This window comes from Anser anser (genome assembly GCF_964211835.1).
Source record: "Anser anser genome assembly, chromosome: 21".
NCBI classification, from domain to species: Eukaryota; Metazoa; Chordata; class Aves; order Anseriformes; family Anatidae; genus Anser; species Anser anser.
In genome coordinates, this window is record NC_139742.1 from 2,823,785 (window position 1) to 2,842,183 (window position 18,399).

Sequence of the window (18,399 nt, forward strand, 5' to 3'; positions counted from 1 at the left end):
TGTTGCAAGATGCAGCACACCAAAGCCACTCCAAAAGGGCTTCGCCTGCCCTGTGTCCCCGATCCTACAACACCCTTGTGACTCCCAGTCCACAAGGCCATCCCAGAGTGGGCACAGTGGCTCATCCCACAGTGACTCAATATTTTTTTTTTCTGATGGACACACAAACAGATTGTTCTCAACCTTGCTAGTGGGGACCCAGTCTCCGGCACCATAACAGAGAGATCTGCGTCAGGCTTTCGCCTCTGCCCAAGGCAGGAGCTCCTCTCCTCGCTGGGCGCGAGGGGCAGCAATGCGTGCGGAGGCGTGCCATGGGAACTGTAAACACAGCTGCTTTCATTAGACACATTATTCACCCTCTGGCTCCCTCTAATCCCGCCTGTCACACTGATGGTGTCTCAGGAGTGTAATGGATGAAATATTAAAATGAGTTTTCGTAGCTGGGTTGCATGGCCTCACCGCAATCCTACGCACTGTGTTGCACAGCTGGATGTCGAGAAAAGGGGAGCCTGAAAAGACTACTGCAAGTACAACTGGAGAAGACAAAAGTGGAGGAAAATGACGTGGAATCAATAAACAAATGAAGGACCTAGTGAAACCACACCCAAGCCCATGCCTCTCCTTGCCTCAGTGTTAAAGAGACATTCTACAGCTAAGATCCATGAAATCGAAAATGGGTCGAAGCTGGGTTTGCTGTTCACTCAGCAAAAAAAACCAACCAACCAACCAAAAAAAAAACAAGAGTGAAAATCATTTACAGGAAACCAAGCACTAGGTGATGAAGACCACAGGGTTACCCTAGTGCAGTGTCTCCTCTTCCAGCCTGCCTAAGGAGTGTGCTGGGGGTGGTGGGGAACATGCTGGCACCAGGGCAGTGATGGGAGCCCTTGGGGACACAGCAGTGACCAGGGGTAGCGCGGGGTATGAAGCAATAGCCCAGGGACATGGCAGGGCCCTGAGATACACGGGTGACCCAGCAGTGCCATGGGATACACGAGGTAACTTAGGCCATGGCAGGCATGTGAGGTGCACCGGGAAACACAGCTAGACCCTGAGGCGCAAGGGGTCACCAGGGAACATGGCGCACCCTGAGGCATGTGAGGACACAACAGGGCTGCAAGGCACACAGGGGACACGGGGCTCAGCCCTGAGGTGTGCTGAGGCACATGGGGACACGGTGGTGCCCTGGGGCACACAAGGACACAACAAGGCAGTGAAGCACTTGAGGGACACAGGGCTCAGCTCTGAGGTGCCCTGAGGCACACGGGAGACATGGGGCTCAGCCCTGAGGAGTGCTGAGGGCCATGGGGACACGGTGCTCAGCCCTGAGGTGCACTGAGGGTCATGGGTCCAGCCCTGAGGTGTACTGAGGGATACAGGGCTCAGCACTGAGGTGTGATGAGGGCCATGGGGACACAGAGCTCAGCCCTGAGGTGCACTGAGGGACACGGTGCTCAGCCCTGCGGAGCACAGAGGGATACGGTGCTCAGCCCTGTGGAGCACGGAGGGACACAGAGCTCAGCCCTGAGGTCTGATGAGGGACATGGGGACACAGAGCTCAGCCCTGCAGAGCACAGAGGGACACAGTGCTCAGCCCTGAGGTCTGATGAGGGACATGGGGACACAGAGCTCAGCCCTGCAGAGCACAGAGGGACACAGTGCTCAGCCCTGAGGTGTGATGAGGGACATGGGGACACAGAGCTCAGCCCTGAGGTCTGATGAGAGACATGGGGACACAGAGCTCAGCCCTGCAGAGCACAGAGGCACGCAGCGCCCCGAGGCACGCAGCAGGCACAGGCACAGGGCACAGCCCGGCCTTATCGAGGCACCGAGAGACGACGCTCCCGGGGGCCCCGAGCCGGCCCCGCTCCGTGCCCCAGCAGCGGCCGCTCCCCCCGTTCCCTCCCTCAGCGCCGCGGCCCCGGCAGCCCCCGCCGCCCCGGCAGCCCCCGCCGCCCGCGGGCTGTCGCTTTAAGAGCGGCGAAGCCGCGGCCGCCCCCGCCCTCGCCCTCCCGGCGGCCGAAAGGGGCCGGGACGCAGCGCGGCCGCCCGCAGCCGCCGGCCGGGCCCTCAGGTAAGCGGCAGCGCCCGGCCCCGCGCCGCCACCACCGGGGGAGGCGCTGCCCGGGGCGGCTCCGCTCCGCCCCCCCCCGCCGGCAGCCCGCGGCGCTCGGTGCGGGGCCCGGGGCGGGGAGCGGCGGCCGAGCCGGGGGCTCGGTGCCCGCCGTAGGCCCCGCTGCGCCCTCCCGGGGCCGGCGGCGGCTCCTGGCGGCCGGGCCGGGCTCTGGGGCACGGCCGGGGCCCCTCGGAGCGGCCCCGGGGCCTCGGTTGCCTCCCGCCCCCGGAGCCGCGTTCCCCTCGGGGCTGGGGGTGGCACGCACAGGGCTGGCTGCCTTGGCTCCTCGGCTGCCTTGTGGTTTTTTTCCCCCTTTCTGAAAGCATTCCTTTTTTTTTTTTTCTTTATTTCTTTTTCTTTTCCCCTCCTTAAGTAGGGTTCTGTGGGAAAGCATCGCTTTTAAACTTTTGTTCGGGCTTTTTTTTTTTTCTCTGGTTGCCGCTCGGTGTTTGGGTTTCTGGTGATGTTAATGCGTTCCCCTCTGCCTTTCTGCACCGGGTCCCTGGCGTGGTTTTGTTTCTCCGGCTGGTCAGGATTCTCGGGGGGGTTAATTTGGGGCAGAGGGAGATAGAAGCAAAGATAAAATACGAGAGTGTGACCCTGGTTTTTTTTGTCTGCTCCTCTGGTGGAATTTTTAAGCGCAAAAGGGAAGAGGAAAGAAAAGAAAGAGTGATAAAGTGGAACTCTGTGTGCTTGGCTTTGTTGGGGTAGAAAGGGGAAAAATGTTACAAGGGAACAACACCGAGACTCCTGTTTCACTGCTTTTTGTGCTCAGAGATTGAAAGATAAATCAGCGCTTTGAAACGCTTCGGTCTCAAATGCTGAGCTCTTCTGTCTCTAATGGACTCCTTTGGAAAAAGAAAAAAAAAATATATTGTAAAAAGCGTAGCAGCAGTTCCCTGCTGGAGCCAGAAGCAGCGGTGTGCGGGCAGGGCCCCGCTCCCCTCCAGCAGCCCCCGGCCCCGTTAGCAGGGCGCCGCTGCCCGGCCGGCTGAGCGCCCCCAGCCGCGTGGGGCATCGAGGAGCTCCCCGGGAATTAGCTGCGGTGCCTCTCGTGGCTTGTCCTGGCCTCTGGTGTCTAATCGAGGAAAGCAATTGCATTTTGATGAGACCTAATTCTATTACCCCGGTGCGTGCTTGTCCCCCGGGAGATGTCAGGGTGTGCTGGCTTTCTGCTGGTAGCGAGTGCTCCGTGGCCTTCCGATGGCTGCAGGCTGCGGTCAGATCGCTGCCCTGTCTTCAACTTTCAGGAGCCGTCCACGAGAGACCCTGAGGCTCGGTTTCCTTCTCCTGCCCTGGGAATTGCCCAGGTGACCTCCTCCTCCCCTGGCGTGGGCTCCGTGCCTTTCCCAGGAGCTTTCTTCTTTCTCATTTGCCTCGCTGTCCAAGAAGACTTTTTATTTTTTATATTTTTTTGGCACATCTTCACTGAATTTGGTTTGTACACAGTGACAGCCCCGGCCTTGGAGAGGCTGTGAGATGAGGGAGATGGAGAGGTCTGTGGTGAGGGAGGGAGAGCCAAGAACAACACCTGGGTGTCACTGAAAGCTCTCAGCTTGTGACGGAGGAGGGTGTTCAAAGCACGCGACTGTCAGCTGGGGCTTGAGGCAGTTCCATGGGTGGAACCGGGTGGAGATTGGATCCTCCAGCCCTGAACGGCCACTACGGAGATGGTGGCAAAAAGTTGCCTTTCTCTCCAAATACCCTGGAGCTGTCTCAGCTGGAGCAGAGGTGCTACGGGTCCTGGACGGGGTGATTTTTCTGTAGCAGCGCTGCTTGCTGCTGCAGCTCTGTGCCACCCGATGTGGTCGCTGGCTGCTGTTGCTGCAGGTGTCCTCGAATAACTTCAAAGTGGTTGAAATGTCCAAGAACCGGGGTCTTGGAGCACTCTGCTTGTTCCGTGTTCCTTGCGAGATGGTTCTTTCCTGGGGAGTTTGCCCGCAGTGGGGGCCCTGGCGGGATCAAGGATGTCCCGTGTGAGTGCTTTTGAGTAATGGAGTAACAGCCTGGAGCCCCTTTGAGTGAGCGACCGGGGCAGGGAGCGGCATGTCCAGGTGCTGTGCTCTCCCTGTGGATGCTCTCAGCTGGCCTGAGACCATCCAGGGAAGTCAGAGGCATGGAAGAGGCTTGGGCATCCAGAAAGGGGGGGGCATTGAGAGGAGAGGCAGATCTCACGTGGAGCCAGCGCCCACAGCACGGGGTGGCTGCCTCTGCCAGGCACGCCCTGGCTGGATGGGCTCGAGGCAGGTTCTCTGTGGGCCCGGGGTGGGGCTTGCTGCTTGGTTCCCTTATTCCCTAAATGTTCTGCCATCCCCTTGGGCCATTTGTCTCTGCTCCTGTTTGCCAAACACCGCCTGCACTGCTCTTACGCTGCAGCTGTTTTTGCAGGTTCCCGGTTACTGCACGGTTGTTCTTACTGTGTTTGTTTTAGTGGTTATAAACTGATTTTTAAAAAGGAGTTGGAACTTGAGCCGGAAAGTCTCCTTCTTTTCCTCCATGATTTGATTGAGAAGCTGCACTGTGGGGTGCAGCAGCCGAGCCCGGTGGTGTTGCCCCCCCTCTCCCTCCTTACCGCGAGGTGCGTGCCCAGGGACATGGGGGCAGCGGTCCTCTGCTGGGCAGGACGCTTTGCGGTTAGTAGCTGGCGTACGTTTGGGGGTGTCTGCTCTTAATCTTACAAAATTAGGAACTTGGAGACTTCTTTTTTTTTTTCTCTCACAACACTTTGTGTAGCCTGAATGTTTGCAGTCAAGCAGAGCTAAAGGTCTATTTTTTTCCTTAAAGAACCAGTTTCTTTAGGGCAGCGTTTCAAATTCGCGTGAGGCTGAGTCGCGTTCGGAGCTAGAAGGTGCCGCTGTTGACCAGGACGGTCACACTGTGACTCCGTCACCCCGTCCTGTACAGAACAAAGCCCCTCGCAGGGATTCTCATGGTCATTTCTGGAGTGGTTGAATCACCATCCCTGGAGGTGTTTAGAAGTCATGTAGATGTGGTGCCTGGGGACATGGCTTAGCGGTGGACAGCAGGGCTGGGTTCATGGCTGAACTTGATGATCTCAGAGGTCTTTTCCAGTCTAAATGACTCCATGACTTCAAGAACTAGTGATTGTGCCAGAGCTGATCTTTTTAGTACTTAGCGAGTGACTTTAGTGAAGAGACAAACTGAGGGAGATCCCAGCCCCAGCGTGGTTAACTTGATCCTCTGCTCTCATGGTGATTAATGCATTTTACCTTTCCCCTCTGATTTTTGCTTCCTTCTGCTTGTTTCATAACAGTTACTTTTGCGAATTGAATTGAAAATAGGCGCTGGAAGTGGTGAATAATCACTTCCCTTGGAATAATCCCGGGCTGGGAAGAGCCAAGGATTCATTCCTCATGATCTCTTGTTAGAAACAGGCAAACTTTTTTTTTTTTTTCCTTCCTGTATGCTGTGTAGAACATTGAACAGCGATTTCTATCCAAGAACTTCAAGGAAGAAATTTCCAAGTACTTGAATGACCAGCTGGGGGCAGGTAGGAAAGGGCTGCCTGGGTGTCGGGGCCGAGAGCTGAGGCAGGGTGTGAGAGCTTTCATGGAAAGACGTGAAAAGCAAGGAGGTCTGATCCTCCTGCCTCCCCTTTGGGGTTCCAGAGCAGCAGTCCCTGTTCTCCTGAAAGCTCAGGGGCTGCAGTTCTGCATGTGCAGGCACAAGAGCGGTGCTGCCTGTTCTGCTACCACCGTGGTGCTCCTCAGGGAACAAGGCGCAGCTGGCCCCGCAAAGACGGGCAGATAGCGGAGTCTGGGAAGCTGCTGCTGCGCTTCTTCCTGGCTCTTTGCTCTGCTCGCGCTTCCCCAAGGCTTTCACCAGGAAGGAAAGCGTGCGTCCCTGTGGGGACGTAGCACAGGGCGGAGCGTAGGGCTTGGGGATGCTCCTGGAGCTTCACCGCAAGCTTGGGGAAAGTTCTTCTGCATCACTTGAATCAGCTTCAGAGTGAAGGTGGCTCTCCAGGAGCTCGTTCCCTTACTTCTCTTCAGAGCTCCCGCTCTGCCGGTGGCTCCTCTCCGTGGGAGCGCCTGGGATCTGTGAGCTGGCTGTGGGGAAGTGCTGATACACGTCCAGAATCCAGAAGTGGAGAAAATACTGTCTTACGTCCAGGTTACTGCTCTCACCTCTTTAATGGATTCCTTTTCCGGATGGTGCTCAACTTGCAGCTCAGAGCTTTTTCTTACACTCTTAAGAGCCTGCTTAAAGTGAAAGAGTTTGCACAGAAACGTGAGTGCTCGCAGGCTGCGGAGATTCAAAACGTGATGCTGCAGTGAGGCGCCGGCAAACCGTCCTGGTGTCTGGAGCTGTGTGGGAGGAGAGATGGCTTCTGGGCTGTGTGACCCCAATGGGGAGAAGAGCAGCTGGGGTTTAACAAACTGGTTAAAACCGTGTAGGCCCCCAAATTCTCAGGAGACATCTCTGCTTTCCTAGAAGCTTCCTTTAACAAGCTGATTTCTCAGGCTGATTGCTTGCAGATGAGCTCATGCAGTGTATTTTGTAGGGAAAGAATCTGAGCTTGGGCTGGGGAGCCAGGGAGCTTTAACACACCAGTCACATGCCCAGTGGCCTCATGGCACACGCAAAACACTAGAGGCTGTGAAAGCAGCCGTCTTCAGGACGGCTTTGTGCTCCAAAAAGAGCTCGCTGAATACGAAGCGTGCCAAGGGATGCTCCTGAGCGCTGGGTCCTGTTGCTTGGACAGCAGCAGGAGAGCGAGGAAGTATTTCATCTTTCCTCAGCTCTGTTTCTCTCTTTAGCGTGTGTGGCGCTGGGCTAAGCCCAAGCGAGGGAAAGCTCTCATCTGCCTTAATTCCCCGGCCCTTTTTCTGCTGGCGTCAGCAGAGGAATTTGTGTAGGATTGATGATATTTTTGCTCTTAATGCATCAGAACCTAGTGAGCAGCGAAGCCTTAATGCTAGCGTTGTGCTGCGGGGGATCCCGCAGACCTCCGGGCCCTCTCCAAAGGGATGTTTTCCACCTCTCTCGACAGCAGCGGGGCTGAAGGTGTCCTTACTGGGAAGGCCTGCTCTTCCAGAACCATTCCGGGCACGGTTTGAGGATGTTGAGAGTTACATAAAGCTTTTGTGGGGTGGTGGTGGGTTGGCGCTCCCAGCGAGCGGAACGAGCTGAGCTTTGTTGCCAGTAGCTTTAAGCACAGCCTGTTCTCACAGGCCAGGTGGGAAGGTAACCCTTCTGATGGGTCTCCTTGTGCCCGGAATGATTCCCTCTTCTGAGTCAAGGACGTATTACTTCCACAAAGCTGTTTGATCTGGGGGGAGTTTCACTGATACTGGTTACGGAAATGGGAGCTGAGGAGCTCCTTGTTTCCAGTCTCTTAAAAATGAAATGAAGTTAGACTAGGCAGGGATAACTTCAAATCAAAACCTGAAATCTGACGGTGGTTTATGTAACGTGAAGGCAGGCGTGTAGAAGGCAAGACGCATTAAACCAGCTGCCTCTGCACCACGCTGCTCTGCCTGCAGTGCAGTCTGTTCTGTGGGTCGCCTCTGGGAGCTTTTGCTGAAACAAGTGGGAGCAAGTCGGCCCTCCAGGTGGGCACAGACGTGGTGGCGCTGCTCTTGTGTCACTTCTGCACGTCTGCTCCTCCGGAGCTCCGTAGACATTCTCCCCAGAGCATGCCTGCACATGGATATTTCGTAGAGCTGCTTAGGGTTCTCGTGAGCGTGTAGTCCAATGCAAGTTAAAATATCCACTTTGTGTCATTGTGATTTATTTTCTAGGTAAAATCATTGTGAACGTGACTTGATTTGGTTCCATTTCCTTATGTACTGCCTAATAATCCCAGGATCATATATTATATTTTTTTCCTAACGAAGACAACTGGTAAAGCACTTGTTGCTCCGGCTGATTGCACTGAGGTTGTTTATTTTTCAGAGCAGCTCGACCGTGTCTTCCTTCACGCTGCTCCTGGACGGGATCCTGCTGGCCTGGTGGCGGGCCGGCTGCCCACCTGGAGACCGTGCACACGCATGGGAGGTGCGGGTCTGTACCCGAGAAGCGCTGCCCAACCCTCGGTTTGCCCGTGGAGCATTAAAACGCCCGCCCGCTCAGAGCTGGTGCTCGCAGAACGCGTGAGCGAGGAATTAACTGGGTGGGGTTGTCCCAAAATCTGGGTTTGGGGCCTGTCTGCTCCGAAGGCAGCAGCTCTCTGGGTGTTTGCTTGGACGGGCTCCCGGTGTGGATGATGCTCTCCTGACCTGGTTTGACTTCCCTTCGTGATGCCTGGGTACCGAGCCCAAATCTGCCTGCAGAGCCGCAGGGTCGGGAGAGCCTGACATGAGGTGGCAGGGAGGTGGCGGTTTTGGATGTGCCATGGGGATGGAGGAGAGGGCGAGGGGAGGGAGGGACAGAGCAAACAGTCGTGCTTCTGCCCGAGGATTGTCGTACGTCCCGAGCCTGCCAGCTGCGATTTGGGAGCCAGGAGAAGAGGGCGGGGTATTCTCTTCCAACCAGATGAATTTATGCAGCGCAAATGAAAAGCGAGTTTCTCTGGGAATAGCATTTAAGGTGTAAAAATGTCCCACCCATCAGCAACGGAGAACTGCTGAGGGGCGAGCAGAGGCAGAGCTGCAGAGCACGCTGTCTTTTCAGCCTTTATTTTTCCTTGAAGGATGAGAAGCTGGGCATGTTCTGCTGTGTGTTTCGTTTGGTGCTGGTCTCGGTCACTCGTGCTGTGTTCTTACTGAGAGCTAACGCTAGCCAAGCTTCAGGTTTCATCACCCACCCGTATTACTGTTGTGTTATTTCACTTGTGCTCGTTTGTTTCTGCCTGTCAAAGCGCACTCACAGGCAGAAATAGCTGGGGCACTGGTATGAAAACGTCAGCCTGTGGTGGGTGCCTTTCCCTGTGCTCAGGGCTGCCCCGCAGCGAGAAGCCGTCACACCTTCGTGCTGGGGAAGGCGATGGGCCAGGAAGATTTCCTTCGTTCCTGTGTTTGCAGAGGAGCTGAGCTGGGGATGCCTGTGAGCATGGGCGTGTTGTGAGCTGTGATATTGGTGGGGCTGAGGCGCGGGCCACACGCTGCGACCCAGCAGGTGAGAACAGATCTCAGGCTCGCAGCGCCAGGCTCGCGGCCAGCTTCCTCGCTGCGCCCCCACGGGGGTCCCAACACTCTGAGTCCGTCCCGCGTGCGTTGCTTTGCAGTGGTGAGTTTCGCGTTGGTCCGGATTGTGGTGGGCACTATTAAAGTAACCCCACTCCACAAAGTATCCTTCCTCCTCCCGTCAGCTTGATGCCATCCATCCGCACGGCTGGCAGCGATCTTGCAGCTTCCCCTGCGTGTCAGCAACCTGGGCCCGGCTTCATCCCAAGAACAGGAGTGGGCAGCCCCTCGTGCAGGCGTGCTGCCCTCTTCCCGAGGGCTCAGCCCCCCGCCTTTAGCAGTGGCTCGGGCTCCAGGGTGGCATTTTTGGCCTCCTCCCAGCACTGGAAGGACATGGAATAGCAGCAGTGCCTCTGAGACCTCCCTGGAGCACAGACTTAGCGGGAAATCACTTTGCTAAGTTGCTGCAAACTTCTTGCGAGCTCATGGCCGCCTCGCTTTTAACTTGTGTTTGTGAAGTCTTGCGAGCTTTTGCACTTGAATACACAGCTGAAGTTAAATGCCAGGAAGAAATCTCTTATGGCGGGTGCTAATTTGTGCTGGGACAGTCTGACACAGTGTGCTGACCCCGTCTGAGACCTGTGCGGCGCGTCGAGGCACGGGCACTGGTACTCCAGTATCCCTGCCAGGACGCGGTCAGCCCAGATTGTGTCAGTGCCGACATCTTCGTTAACCGGGCCTTTTAATTCAATCTAGAGAGATCTCTCCGGAGAAACCCGATGCGAGTCTTTCATAAAGCTGCTGGCAGTAATTCCTCCGCCTCTTCGCCGCCACTATCACAGAGCCGTGGAAATGCTGGTTGGAGAGGACATCTGGAGGCCTTCAGCCTGACCTCCCGCTCGAGGTGGGACCGTCTCCAGCGTGTGATTGACTCAGCCGTGGCTTTGTCTGGCCAAGTCTTGGAGACGTACGGGGATGGAGCTGGGTACTGCGCCGGATCAGCTTTTATTTGCTTTAGCTTGAGAGCCGTACCTACTGAACCGCCCTGCCGCGTGGGTTATGCGTTTAGCTTTGAATTACCTCATCCTGCAGGTTTCAGTGCCTTTAAGTGAGCTGTTCGGAAATGTCCCAGTAGGGCTCGCAGCACGAGTAATGAATCTGAATCCTCCTGCCTTTTCCGTGCTAGTATGGGAAACGTGAGCCCATCCTAGCGCTGCTTCCACAGAGAAGAAGCCAGGGCCCTGCGTGCGGTGGTTTTCTCATGTTTGCACGGGCTCCAGCAAGTGAGGCAGCACGTGCAGGATGTGTCCCATTGCTCACAGGAGCACAAGGCTGCTTGCCCCTTGGCACCAGGGGGGCGCTGGGCTCGTAGGAGGTGTGGGCTGAGCGCGGGGCACATCCCCGGCCCCGAGCCGTGCATGGGACCGGGTGTGGGCCAGCTGTGAGCCCGGGCCGAGGCCACACATACACAAGGCGTGTGGTTGCCTTTCATCTGCCCTCCTCAGCCCCTCGAGCTGGGAGGGGAGCGTTTTCCCCCGGGTTCGCATTTATTTCAGAAAAACACCAGGTCATGGGTTGAGCGTGCCTGCTGGAGCGCACATCTGAGTCGCCCGTCGCGCTCCCGAGAGCAGAACGGCTCTCAACATCTGAGGAGTAAACTTGCCTCCAGAAATGCCACAAGCTTCTGGAAGCCGATGAATGGCATGTAGCGAGGCCAGCCCAGCGGCCTCCTGTGTCATCTGGGCTGGGCTGGTTTCTTCAGACAGAGCCTGGGGATTGCAACATCCCCGCGCTGGCTGGGGCCGGCGGGCCTCGCTTGGGAGGGGGGTGGCAGAAATGCCGGAGCTGCTGGGGAGGTGAAAGAGTCCCTAGCCGGGGCTGTGCTGCTGGGCCGAAATGTGGCCGTGTCCCTGGGCTCTGCTGTCCCCGCGTGGAGCGGGGCGGTTGTGGAACGGTGCGTGTGCTCACGGCGTGCAGGTGGGGGACCCGTGAGCCGATCGATCTCGGTGGCTGCGATCATCGTGCTGTCCTCTGCTCTGTGCTCACCTGGGGCTCGATGTGGTGCTCCTGCACACGTGAGGAGCACTGCAGCACTGTGCAGCAAGCAGCGGTGAGCTTGGGTGGGTTCGAAGCTCTGTCCCTGCCAGCAGAGAGGCCAAGGGGTGTCCTGCTCGCCGAGAGCCTGCCCGGGCCTCGTCTTGCATACCAGGGGCTGTGGAAAGGGCCGGGAGCGCTGGCGTCTGCTGTCTTCTGGTTGTCTGAAGGTGATGGTCCTTGCTGAGGAATCGCAGAAATGTGGCAGGCGACTGCTGCTGACAGCTGCTCCGTACGGAGCCTTGGGCCAGAAGTGCAGAGGTCAGGCTTTGGCCGCAGGGTCGGGAGCAGCAGCTCTGCAGGCCGTCAGCAAGAGGCTGGCTTCGGCTGACAGCTCGTGTGTGCTGAGCGGCTCAGCCGTACACCGGTAACTCTGGCAGGGGTCTGTCCCTGTGCCTCCTCGCTGGAGCTTAGAGCTGGTGCTTACGGTTTGTGGTGACCTCTGCTTGTCTTCTCCGTGTCCCTGGGAGAAAATCTCCAGTGACGGTGGCTGCGCTGGAGCCAGACGTGATAACATGTTCAAACGTCGGCCTTCCTGGTGAAACCTGCCCAGCGCAGGAAACGTAGAAAACTTCTGGGCGAGAGCAATGGAGGTGGAGCAGCATCGCTGCAGGTGTTAGCGGGGCTTCTCCCCAGCGGTCCTGCGAGCTGTGCGGCCCCCTCTGCTGCCGGCACTCCCTGCACCTTCCCTGCTCCAACCTCACTGCGGAGCTGGAGGGCAGAAGGAGCTGGCACGCTGTGCGGGGGAAGAACGCGTGAGGACAATGCTCGGAACATCGGATACTATCTAGTGCTTAAAGCAGAAAGGTCAGCTTTGAAAGAGGCCTGCTGCCTGCTGAATATATCCGCTGGTTCCAGGGATTAGGTGTCAGAAGCCCGGAGCAGAAGGTTACTGCTCGTACGAGCGAGCTGAGCCCTTCCCTGCAGCAGCAGCAGTTCTCTGCAGCTCTCGCAGGACGCTGGAAGGTACTTGGCTCGTCCCGCAGACGAGAGCGAAGAGGCTGGAGCCTGCTTGGGCAGGTCCCGGTGTCCAGGGATAGGGAGGGGGGTCTGTTTGCAGACAGTGTTTTTTCTCTGCCCCTTTCTGACGGCTCAGTTGGCAAAGAGGGACAGGGAGAGTGTTTACAAGCGTGTCTGTGCTGAGTGCTGCTCTACGCCGGGAGTTTACTCTTCGTCTGGATGACGTCTTCGCTGGGGCTCTGTCCCTACAACTGCAGCAAACTGATCTCGCTCTGCATGTTCTGACCTGCAGGTGTAAGTACGCACAACTTTCCGTCTCTGCTCTCACCCCTGTCTTTGAGGCAGCCCAAAACGTGGCAGCTGGGGCGTGTGCTTAAAGACAGGGCACACGGGAGGCTGCTGGGTGCTGCTGTTTGGATCTTTTGTGGTAGTGTTAAAGCTCCGAGTGTGCCTCGGGAGGGTCTGTCCCGCATCAGGTGTCCACATGTCACCACATGCGCTGCCTTGTCCTGTCTGAGCCACCTTCCGTTGTCCTGCAGCGCAGCTCTCAGCGGCATGTTGTATGCTGCAGTGGCTTGGTTTTTTTTGAGGTATTTTTTTTTTTTGGAGGTTGCCTCCCATGCTTCTCTGTGCCAGGTTCTGCTCCTCCTCCCTCTCTTCCCAGGTGGGCGGCAGGTGGTGGCTCTCCTCGCAGCAGAAGGCTGATGCTGGCAGAGCTGGGCTGAGCTGAGCGGCCTTTTCCCATGGGGTCGGACGTGCTCTCGCGATGGAGAGGATATCTGGAGATATTTGAAGCCCGCCTGGTGCCATCCTGTGCCGTGTGCTCTAGGTGATCCTGCGCGGCCGGGGGTTGGACCTGATGGTCTCCAGAGGTCCCTTCCAACCTTGGCCGTTCTGGGATGCTGTGACAGGTGGGGACGGGGCTGGCTTCCACCACCCCTCGCTGAAAGAATAAGCAGCGCAGCTGCGTGCAGGCCTGACCCCTCGGTGGGGCTGTCCCTCGCTCAATTCCCTTGTCCCTGCTCAGCCTGCAATGGCTCAGGTGAGGCCCTGGTCCCGTCTGACAGGAGGTGCTGGTGCTTGCCGTGGCCTTCTCGGGAAGGGCAGGCAGCGGTCCTGCCAGAGCTGGGCCGGGGGTGGCTCAGAGGCAAGGGACACGAGGGGCCTGAGGCAGAGCCGCTGCAGGAGGGTGGTGCTTTGTGCCCGGCACACAAAGATTTCAGGCTCTACTCCAGTTGGTTTTTTCCTTATTCTCACTTGGACACGTGTTCCTGTCCCACAGCTGGTAACTGTGGCTGCCTTCTGGCCACAGCCATTAAGGTCTGGGGCATCTCTCCTGGCTTCATTTCTGCAGCGTGATTGTGCAGCTCCTCTTCCCGGGGAGCTCTGGGCTCAGTACAGAGTCAGATATTCAACACCATCAGTCTGTCTTTAGCTGTTTAAGTTGCCTTCACTTAGCACCAAAGCGCTCATCAGTGTTTGTCCATTTATTTCCAGCACTACCTGATCAGGCAGTGGCCCTGGGATAAAAACTTTCCGATATTGGTGCAAACTGCTCGCTTGTTCGTCAGCCACAAATTTCAGATTCCTTGCTTTGTTGCTCAGGCTCACCTGAGTATAGCTGGTGTTTTTAAGCACTGGAAGAAAAAGCTGGTTTTAAGCCTGCCGAAACATGTCTGGCTTGTAAATAATTAACGGCACTTTCAAGGCATTTTTTTTTCCATGCTGCGAGACCACCTTTTATCTCTTCTGACAACGCTCTTGAAATATTTCTGGGTTGCAGGATACCACATGGGCACCATGAAAGTAGCTGAATTGTCCCGTATCAGGATAAACAAGCTCTTGTGTCTAAATCTGTGTATGGAATTGAAGTATCTGCTGATCGGTCTTCCTCTGTTAATTGCTCTGATCTTTGCCGAAGCCAAGCACGATCTGCTGGGAGCTGAAAATGCCAGTCCTGGCCTGAGCTGGCTCCGCTTCCTCGCAGCCTGGAAACCTGCTCATGCTGCAGAAAGCTGTTCTGTGCGAAACCAAAACAGGGTCTGTTGATGTTATTTCTAGTCCTTTGAGAAGATGACTTACTGGTCACATGTGCTGCTATGAGGTCATTAGGAAGTCTCTCAAACACACAATTTGAGAGGCGGTGATGCTATTGCAGAAGTATGCTCCCTCTGCGATGCGAGATGCGAAACGCACTGCAGTGCTCCAGTTTGTAATAGCTTTGAGTGGGATCTGTTATCGTGCATATTTGGGTCCGTTCCAGTGAAGAAGGAAAAAAAAAGGGGCTGTTTTCTGCTTTGCTTTATGCCTAGGATTGATTAGGGAGCGCACACGGCGGGATAAAGTTACATTTCAGAGGGCATCCAGCAGGGAGCCTGTTGCTGCGTCAAGGCGCTGAAGGCAGGCGAGGCCAACTGCAAGATCAGCGGATTTCTTTGTGCCTCCGCGGCGCCGTCCTGCCCCTGGGAAAGGAGCTCCTCAAACCCACGGGCAAGCCGGGCCCCTGCTCTTCCCGGGGCTGTGGGGGCGTGGGAAGCTTTTGCCAGCCCCTCGATGCTGGTTCTGGGGTGGGCATCGGCTCCCGTGCTGTTACTGGTGTCCCCCTTGGGTTCCTTGTGCTGGATGCCCCGAGGTGCCCTCTGCCACTGACTGCTCGTGGTCCTGGTGGTCCCGGCGTACCCCGAGGGCCTGTGCCCAGCTCGGGCCACGTGCAGTCATGCCGACAGGGCAGGCATCCGGATTTTGGCAAAACTCATCCAAAGTGTTTTATCTGAATCGGTACCACCCTCTTGGGGTGGGACTTCCCAGGCCCGGAGAGGCCTCGTGTCTGTTCGTCTCCAGCCTACCGCTCACCACGTGCTCCCGTCCCAAGCTGCAGAAGAGCCCTAGGGATTGTCCCCTCATCCGAGCTGATTAGCGCGCTAAAACACGAGAAGAAGAGTAAATAGTTTTCTGTTCTCTGTACAGAGGTGGATTGTGTGGCTGAGCGGGGGCAAGGAGGCAGGGAGGAAGATGGAGCCAGGAGGCATCTGACTTGCCCATATGACCACGTCTTTCATCTCGCAGCTGCATTTTCCAGCTCAGATTTGGCGTGGGCACAGTCTGGCTCATGGCTGCTGCTTCTCTTCTCTTCGAATACTCCAAATACCTGCTACTTTTGTTCATGCTTCGCTGTGATTCCTCATTGAAGCCTAATGCAGCGTATAAATCTTGGAAGAATGGGCTGAATCGCTCTGCTGCCATCTGTGCTTCTCAGCCTCCTGCTGTGGAATCCCCGTGAGTGTCACCGCACACAACAGCAGCATCTGCTTCCAGCATCCTGCCCAGCTGCCGCTCGCCCAGAAGGACACCTCCCTCTGCTGGGTGTCTGAGCGGGACGTGGTGGCCCTGTCCCTGTCCCTGCCTTGTGGCTTCCTCGCTGGAGGGAGGCCAGCACCCACATTTCCCAACTGACGAGCCAGCCAAGCACTTCTGCTCTTCCACCTCCCTCTGCGGTTGTATCCCTGCTGCTGGGCCCCTGACAGCGGGGTCGTACCGGTGACCCCAGGTGACGTTCCTCTCAAATCCCAGCAGCCTCCGTCACCCAGGTGAGCTTGGGCCCAGCCTGCTGGGGGCTGCCACACTGCGGGGCTGGCCGGTGGCTGCAGCAGTGGCTTTGCAGCTTCGCACCTTGCCCCCCCAGCTCCCAGAATCGATTGCATCTGGAATGGGTTTCTGACCACACGAGTGGCGATGTTACCTCGCCGTGGGACCCCTGTGCTGTTGCTCCGGCCCCCCAGGCCAGCCTCCCGCTGCGGAGGCACCAGCTCCTCGACTTTTTGCTCCAGCTCCTGAATCAAGCCCACGCACCCGCTCGCTCCCACGGTCACCGCGCTGATGCCCTCGTCCCAAAGGACTTGGTACTGCAGACATGCCGTGGCAGGGTGCCACCTGCCTGTTCAGCCTCTGTGCAGTTCCCTCGTTTTGTCCCTGCTTCGAGTCCCAGCAATGCCAGTTCTCCTTGGTGTCTCTGCCCGGGGCCCTCTTTAGTGCAGTCCCTTCTGTCCCTCCTGCTTTCCAGCCCCTGCATTTAGAGGTGTCTGATCATATAGCAACAGCAGCACGCTTGGTGCCCCAAAACATGAAATCATAGCAGTGGCCTTGTGTTCTGTCACCCACCTCCGTGTGCCCCTTACCCTGGGGCTGTGCTGCTGCAGGCCCCGGTCCCGTTGCCTCTCGTGGCAGAGCGCAGGAGTGGCGATGCTGGCGCTGTTGGCACCAAACAGGCCGCGAGGGCACCAAACACAGCAGCTACCTTACAGCCTTTGAGCAGGCGGGGAGCTGTGAATTCCAGGAGAGCAGGCTGCGCTGGTAATGTTGTCCTCCCCGTGGAAGGAGAGGAGGGGTCTGGGTGGCCCCAAGTCACTGGTGGGGTTTAAGCCTCCTGCTGGCCGTGCCAGGGGGCAGGACCGGGAGATGAGCGCAGCTCCCCGTGCCTCCTCGCACCTCCCCAAAGCCTCGGAGCTGTGGGGCAGAGCCTGGCCGTGGACAGGGGCAGCGGCGCGAGGTGGAGGAGCGATGCTGGGCAGCGTCAGTGATGCCCCCCTCACCAAGTGCCACCTTCTGGTAACTTTATATTTTCTAGCGAGCCCGGTTCTGCGGGATCCCAGCGCTCGCAGGGCCGTAGGGGTGAGCAGCTGTGTCAGAGCTGCCCTGACCCCGGTGTTGGTGCTTGGCTCTCCCTCCTTTGAGGCAGGCTCCAGCAGCAGCAGGCCAGGTGACGGAGAAGCCCCCTGCTCTGCTCTTTGCCTGCAATAATCCTGTCGGCCGGGCTTAATGAGTGACTGGCTGTGCCTTTGCTTTTTACCTTTCCCCCTTTCTCCCCAGCGGAGGGTTTTGAGCGCGGGCAGCAGGCTGCGGTGACGTCTGCGCCGGGTTTTTCCAGCGAGCGCAAGCAGCCGTGTTAAACAAGAAGGTGCAAGCTGGCTCTGCGGTGCCGTGCCGGGGCCTGGCTTGCCCCTGGGACTACATGGGCCCTGCTTCCTGAGCAGGAGAGCTGCTTTATGTTGTGGTTTTACTAAATGAATTCAAAGCTTGGCCTCTCTCCAGGCAAAGCCTGGGCCAAGTGCCAGCAGAGCAGCCCCTGGGGAGAGCGCTGGAGCGAGGAGGGGCCAGCGGAGCGGGGAAGAGCGGAGGAATCCAAGGAGGCCGGTTTGCCGAGCAAACAGCTCTGTTTCCATCTGCTCGGCCGGGAGTTGCTATAGGAACTGCGATGATAGAGGCAGGGCCATCTCTTGGGCCTGTCTGCGTCTCGCGGAGGGAGGGAGGAGGGAGGAGTTGCTCAAGTTTGAACATATCATGTGTGCTGGTGGAAAGTTGCAAGGAATGTCGAAACTACAGCCTGGCTGGGTCTGTGGAGCCCAGCAGCCCCGCTGCAGTCGTTCCCCGCGCTCAGCAGCCCCCGAGCGAGGCAGGTAGGGTCCTTCCAGCGTGGCTCGGCTCTGAACTCGCTCCTGCCAGCTCTCCCCCGGCGCCTTTCTGTCCCAAACTGGCGAAACAGCCAGCTTGCTGGGGGCTGTAGGGGTGGCAGAGCTGGGAGCTGAAGGCTTTTGGCTCTGCTGGGAGGGAGGCGGTGGCTCTCCGTGCCCTGTTTCGCTTCCCATGGCTGCGGGGGGATTCGCGGCCCTGCGGGTATTGCCGCAGCGCTGCGTGCCCAGGGCCCTCTGGCATCTGGGCTCTCTTGTGTTTGATTCAAACGGGGAGCTGGCTGGTGCCCTTCCCCGGGACAAACGCCCTTTCTGGGGCTGGGGCTCTCCAGGCGAGCCCGTGGTGTTTGAGCTTTGTCAGTCGTGCCTGCGTGAAGTGCTGCGGGGCGGGCGGCGAGGGGGATGCACGAAAGCCGGGGCTGGCAGCAGCTCGCCCGAGCCCCGCGGCTCCAGCCCCGTGCTCTGCTCCCGGGGAGGTGCAGACCTCCCTGTCCCCTCCTGATGCACCCACTGCATTTTTTTTCTCACTGTAAAACTTTTCAGGCTCACGTTTAGCCTGAGACACAGAAGTGGAAGCATGCAGGAAGCAGCTCCTGCGAATCCTTGTTAGGGTTAAGCACGGGGCTTTCCAGTAGCAGCCGCCCCTGGTAAGTCTGATTATTTCCCCAGTAAACCC

At 57.6% G+C, this 18,399-nt stretch overlaps 1 protein-coding gene across 2 annotated transcripts in view; it reads left to right on the top strand.

Annotated features, from left to right (window-relative positions):
* The first annotated feature begins 1,921 nt into the window (after positions 1-1,921).
* The window catches only part of LOC310884996 (discoidin domain-containing receptor 2-like), a 60,364-nt gene continuing 43,886 nt past the window's right edge, over positions 1,922-18,399 (top strand). The window contains exon 1 of one of the 2 annotated variants that reach the window (XM_083807709.1): positions 1,922-2,074. The gene's annotated coding sequence lies outside the window, so the exon portion shown is untranslated. Of the gene's footprint in view, positions 2,075-15,235; positions 17,712-18,399 lie in introns of those variants that run through there. The other variant, XM_083807708.1, reaches the window with a different exon arrangement.